We start from the raw sequence: 7,180 nt of genomic DNA, 5'->3' as shown, positions 1-7,180 counted from the left end.
CCATACATTTCCTGGAAACCTCTGTCATGTAAAGTATGAACAGAGTTGCAATATCCAATAAATTTGGAAAGGAAAGAATTTTGGCATAAACCCGATATCTTGCTGATCAGGCAAAGATACTAATAAGTAACCTTTTCTACTAGTAGATGGATGAATCCCCCACCGGTCATCACCCTGACCACATAAGGACCTTGTGCTGGACCGCCACCCGGCCTCTTACGCATTGATGGACTGCCACCCAGCCACTTATACTTTGATAGACCATACCCCGGCCTGTCGCTTATGCCGACTCAATTAGATGGGCTTACTTCCCGAACGTTGGGTAAGTAATCAACTCATTTATTTTCTCAAAACAGCAACCACGTTGCGAATGTAAAATACACCACAGAGCTGGATCCCCCAGGTTTTGAGCGAGTATTTAAATCCCCTTTGAAAGGAAGATCTTAAATATAAAAATGAGTTTTGGGGTCCACTCTAACTTTAAAAATCATTTTGAAGACTCGAAAACATTTTTAAGAATGTTTGGAGTACTGCTGATTTATTAAAATAAATCAGTCCCGATATATTAGAAATATCTGAATATTATTATTTAAATAATATTCCCATAAAGAATAATCTTTATACAAATAATTGAAGTAGAAGTTGTAAAACTCATACTTGAAATGAGTATTAAATAACCAAAGATATACTTATACGAAAGTACTATCTTTATTTGAATAGTCAAAAAAATAAGTTTGATTATCGACACCTTATTCTTTAGTAAAATAAAGAATATATTTCAGAAAATAATCGGAGTCATAGGTCCTCATATGAATATTCAAATAATATTCAATTAAATAATATAAAGTGAGTCATAATTCCTCGAATGAATATTCAAGTAATATTCATTAAATAATATAAAGTGAGTCATAATTCCTCGAATGAATATTCAAGTAATATTCATTAATAATATAAAGTGAGTCATAATTTCTCGAATGAATATTCAAGTAATATTCATTAATAATATAAAGTGAGTCATAATTCCTCGAATGAATATTCAAGTAATATTCATTAATAATATAAAGTTATCGAATAAACCTTATTCGATCAATAGTTTTGAAAACTATATCCATATATATATAAATATATATATATAATATACTCTGGAACATCGACTCCCGGTTTAGAAATATGTTCACCTTGGGGTCCCCTTTACTAAGGGTATATGCAAATTACCGCTTATCTCTAGCATAGGTATTATGCAACTAATAAGCATTTGAACCAACAGATATATAAATCAAGAATACGAAACAGGCATGCATATATACCATATCACATGCTCCAATATATCGCAAGAATTTGCAAATAACAAATATGCATTTATCACAAGATCATGCATATACACATATACATCACATAACAGTATAACGGGTAGAAAACTTGCCTGAGTGCTCCCGGATAGACTTAAGCTTAGAGTGGGTCTGATATCCTATGAACAACAACATAAGTCGGAATTAAACCCCGGTCGCTTAAGAAACTAGACTTAAACCATTTAGAGTCCTACGCTCGCTTTCGCGCTTAACGATTTACTTAAGTCGCTCGAGTACCCTCGACTCCACCATTTTTAATAAATTAACCATTAAGGGTTTTAAGGCGATTCTTTCGCGAGTACCTTACCAACTGCCTAATCCACTTAACATAATTGTTTTATACTCCAATTAGTCCTTTTAGGTCTTTAACCTAGGTTTCAAAGTAAGGCGAGGGGTAATGGTTCGTTCGCGAAACGTCGTTACTTAAAAACGGCCGTTTCTCCTAAACCGTACATCGGAATGAAACGAACCACATATCAAAACGAAGCTCGTAACATGAACTATCTAAAAATGGCAGTGGTCAAAACCTAGCAGTGAGTTCCCGGGTCCTAATGTTATGAACAAAACCAGTCTAATGTAAATCGGACATTATGACGGCTATGTTTACGCGATTTCCCAATTTTATACCATTCCAATTCAACCACCAATCAATCCCAATTCATTCATACAACCAACATCCATCCACACTACATCATAACAGCCCCAATCAACTCAACATTAACAATTTATACTTATTCTTAAGCTTGAATTTAAACTATACTTAAGTCCTTTAACCAATCAATAAGATTTCAACATCCAATTTACCACAACTCCAACCCAAACTCTAATTATGCAAGCATCAAGCTACTCTTTTACCATAACAATCAAAACCATCCTAATATACAAGGTAAAGTTAGGGTTTGGAGATGTTATACCTTCCTTGAAGCTTTTAATCAATGAAAGATCCCTGGAATGCCCATGGAAGCCTTGATCTATGCTTAAGCTACCTTGAACTTTCATAAAAAATCAAGAAAACCAAAGTTATTTCTTGAAGGTTACTATTCACCATCTTCTTCCTTGATTTATTGGAAGAGATTGTGAAGGAATTAGAAGCTTAAACTTATAGGATATCCATATCTATGTACAAGGAACCTTAGATAATTACCTTGTGATTTAACAATGCTTAGAACTAGGATTTTGATTTTTCTTCCTTTGGAAAAGAAGAAAAGCCGAGAGCAAGATGAAGGGAATGAAATGATCTTTGTGTTTTGGGTGAAATGATTGTTTGTTGGTTGTTTTTTTGATTAGATTTTGGTTAATTACCTTATTAACCTTGAACTTTGTGTGGTTATCATTCATCCACACCTCCTTCCCTCCTATGTCATGCTTATGTCACTTTGTGATGTCATCATCCCTTACTTGCCCTCTCCTTATTGGTTGGATGACCTCATCATCCATAACCTCCTTGATTAACTTCCTAATTGTTTGCCTAATGACCGCTGATCTGTTATACGGTTCGCTTAACTTTCGTTTTCGTTTATCGTTTGAGGGATCATACCCGGGATCTTATTACTTGGGTTTCCTTAACCTTTCTCAATACATTATAATCCTTTTATGATCCTCTCTTATAATCTTTTAATTTAAATCCTTTTTATCCTGTTACCTTATACTCAATTCTTTCCGTATCTAGTGGATTTCCGGGAAAAATCAAAGTGTTCGGAATTGGATTCTGACGATCTTTACATACACTTATATACCATATAGAGTACTAATAAAATCTCAGAATATCCATAACAGAACCCCTACATAGTGTGGCATGAAAAGTTTTCTCATTCGGCAAAAATACTATTCATAAGGGTTTCAAAAATTTTCCAAAAATTGGGGTTATTACAAATTGGGCCTTATCCAAATTCTATTGGGATTTGGGCCTTGATGGGCCTTTTATTTTTCCAAATCCTTTTTGGATTTGGTCCTTAAATTGGGCATTATCCAAATTCTATTTGGATTTGACCTTGAATTGGGCATTTTCCAAATTCTACTTGGATTTATATATATATATATATATATATATATATACATTTTCTTGAATTCCTCCAGAATTCTCAAGTATGTTCTGGAATGTTCCAGACCTTGAGTTTTTTTCTTTGGGCCTCCACCTTAATGGGCCTTTTTTACCTTTTCATCTTCTCTTTGGCTGCCTATATAAGGAAATGAGTTGAGTCATTTTCCACTCACTTCTCATTTCTTGCTTCTTGTTCTCCTACTATTCATTAAAAAACCCTAGGTTTTTTCAGAGCTTTTTAAGCCTTTCCTCGTTTTTCTTCCAGCTCTTTGAACTTCTAAGTATATTTCTTGTACTCTTTTTACTTTTCCTGCATTTTCTTTACTTCCCATGCCTAGATTTATGCCAAGATTTATGCCTGAATCTGTTTCTTTTGCACTTTTTTTTGATGGCAGATAAGAGAATAACTCGTTTAGCCAAAATGAATGTGGCCAAGAAGTCAAATGAGTTCCCTATTCGATCAAGGTATTCCTCCTTGATCGATATGATCAACACCCGTGGGGATGAGTACCCCTCTGATGCTCACCTAGATGCGTTTGATCATATTAGTACATTCCAAGATACTAAGGAGCTGGAGAAGCTAACCAACGTTTTCAAGATACAAAAGCCCTACAAGTTGGTTTTTGCAAGTGATGTAGACAGGGCTTGTCATTGGAAAAAAGATGCTCTAGGTGTGTATACAGACACACTCAGGGCTGGAATCAGGTTCCCTTTTCACCCTTTTATTCCTATTCTTTTAGTAGATGTTGGGATCAACCCTTGTCAACTCCCTCTGAATGCATGGAGGTTGATACTTTGTTTTTTGTCACAATGTGCTAAACATAATGTGGCCCCAATAGTCGCTGTGTTCCGAAAGATCTTCCAATTCAAAAATAGCCCTGATAAGAACCCAGGATGGGTCAGTTTGAACCAATGCCCTATAAATCCCCACATAGTTAATGGGAAGTCCATCCCTGACAACAATGTGGGATGGAAAAAAGAGTTTTTGTACTTGGTTTGCGAAGGCGACGACTGGGGCACGCTCTTCCGTTCGTCTTTCGGGAAAGTGGCCGATGGAAGCCCCAACGACATTGTGTTATCCGAGAAAGAGATGACGGCTTTTAATCTCCTTACCCAGTATAATGGGACATCTCATTCCTGGGACCTCATCAAGGAGACAGTCCTGGTCGAACGCGGCCTCTCTCCTGTTTCCATGAAAAGTAATTTCTGACTTTATTTCTTTATTTCTTTTTGCATATTTGGCTAGAGTTTTTTTTTGTTTCAACTAATTTTTATCCTTTCATGCACTGGCTGAAAAAATTGTGGAGGCGACCAAGCCCAAGGACTTGGAAACCACGAGGATGAAGAGGGCTGGGAAAGTCTATAAGGACCCGCTCCTGGGTGTTCATTTCCCCGAATTTCACCTTCATACGCGAGAAGGGGATGAGGAGGGCCCCAGCTAACCCTTGCGCACTAAACAGAAGTCAGGGGCCTTCTTTCAACCAGCATGGGGGATCCGGGGGAAAGATACCATTATCGGAAATACAAAGCATGCCAAAGAATGGTCATTTTAGTCTATCTCCCCAGTTGACTACCAGGATTTTGTCCTTCAACAGGACTTGGAAGCCAACAAAGTTGTTTAGCGCTCAGGCCATGGCGACGATAACTTATTTTTCCTTTTCATTTTTATTTCATTCCTTTTCTTAGCGGAAACTTTATTATTTCTTTCCTTTCCTTTTCTTTCAGGCCAACGTCCATTTTCAAGGAGCACTCCATCAAGATAAGGCTTGGAAGGTGGCGTATGATGACACCAACAAGAAGCTTGAGGAGGCCAATGAACAAATCGAGAGCTTCAAGGCCCAGCTTGCCTCCTCAACTTCTGACTTGGAGATTGCTCGGGCCAAAACTATCATTTTGAACGACCAAAAAGAAAAGAATTTCGATGCCTGGATGGACACTCCGGAGTTCAAGGACTTGATGGAGGAGCACGACGCCCTTACTCTCCCCATGAGCTACAAAGAAGGTTGGGATGCCGCAATTGAGGTCATTCAGGCTGAGTACCCGAAAATGCTCGAGAATTTTGCCTTCCCTTGTCCTCTCAAGATCCTAAGGCTGGGGGGAGTAACAAATAAGGTTGTGGATCTTATCCGTAAAGTAGAACGACCGGTTCCTTCTCCTTATCACGGAGCTTCTTCGTCTAAGGCTCTAGTTGCTCAAAAAAGAAAATAGTCTGAATCTAGCTCCGGAGAAGAGGGATCCTCCTCTAAGGAAGAGGCCGAGCCTGCTGCGAAGAAGGCCAGGGTGGAAGAACCTCCTAAGCCAGCATCTCCAAAGTCATCTAAAGTGTCTGAGGATAGTTCTGAGGAGACCTCCGCGGAAACTTCTGAGGAAACTTCCGATGGGCCAACTCAGGAATCATCCGAGGAGACTTCAGAGAATGGCTCCGAGGAGTCTGAGGAGTCCGAGCCTTATAAACCTAGTACTTAGCTTTTATATTCCCTTTATCTTGTAAAGTGTTTTATGAAAGTCTGACTTTGTTACCTACGGGGTTTTACTTAATATTATTTTTCTTGCTTTCCCATAGCCTTCTCTTAAAATTTAAGCGTTATATTTTTGAAAGGGATAATAAAAACTTTTGAACTCTATAATAGAAAGGTTTAAAATAATTTCAAGTTAAGAATATATAGTTTGGTTTCCAAAACCTCTACTACATGGTTCAACCCTTAATAGTCATGAACTAGAATGCAAATCCTACTTAAACTGAGATATAAAATCCTAAGCGAGCAAAGCTTCCAGGTGCTTTTGAACCTTGTTACCACTATAGTAAATACAAGCTATAGGTAATAAACTTTCAGGTTTTGAGCATGCCAAGTTCGAGGTACTTCTTCTCCATCCATGGTCTCCAATTTTTAAGATCCTCTTCCTTGAACGCTTTTAACCTTATATGGCCCTTCCTAATTTGGGGCGAGCTTTCCCTTCTGCCCTACTCTAGAAGCTTCCACCTTTCTGAGGACTAAATCTCCTTGTTTGAAGAACCTTTCTTTCACCCTTAAGTTGTAATAGAATGAAACTTTTTTCTGATATTCCATTATCTTCGCATGTGCCTCATCTCGTACTTCATCAATTAAATCCAGGGCAAGCCTTTGCCCTTCCTCATTTTCTTCAGCATTGTATGCTTGAATTCTGGGAGACGAGTGTGATATCTCCACAGGAACAACTGCCTCTGCTCCATATGCCAACATAAAGGGTGTTGATCCAGTTGTAACTCTGCAAGTAGTTCGATAGGCCCAAAGTATTGGGATTATTTTATCCATCCAATTAATTCTGGATTTATCAATTCTCTTCTTCAGCCCATCTAAAATGATCCGATTTGCAACCTTCGCCTGCCCATTAGCTTGGGGATGAGCAGTAGAGGTGAATCTCAAGTCGATTTCATTATCTTCACAATACTTTCTGAACTCTTCATAATTGAATTGTGTTCCATTATCGTTGACCAAGATTCAAGGAATTCCAGATCTGCACATGACATTTTCCCACAGGAATTGTGCAACCTATTGAAAGGAATATGTCCTAAGTCCAATCATGTATTAGGATTTAGGAATAACTTTTTATGTAATCTGTTTTGATTTCATTGATATTAATAAAAGACTTGTTTTGTTTTTATTACGGGCTCTATCTATTTAAGTGTTTAAATAAGATATACCATAGTTTAGAGTAAAGTTTTTTTATGGATTATGATGAGATCATAAAATTGAGACCTAAAAGATGATAACTCTAAACTTAAATAGTTCCTGGTCGTAGGATTACTAAC

Source organism: Apium graveolens, chromosome 1 (assembly GCF_009905375.1).
Source record: "Apium graveolens cultivar Ventura chromosome 1, ASM990537v1, whole genome shotgun sequence".
Taxonomy (NCBI): domain Eukaryota; kingdom Viridiplantae; phylum Streptophyta; class Magnoliopsida; order Apiales; family Apiaceae; genus Apium; species Apium graveolens.
This window is presented reverse-complemented; position numbering follows the sequence as displayed.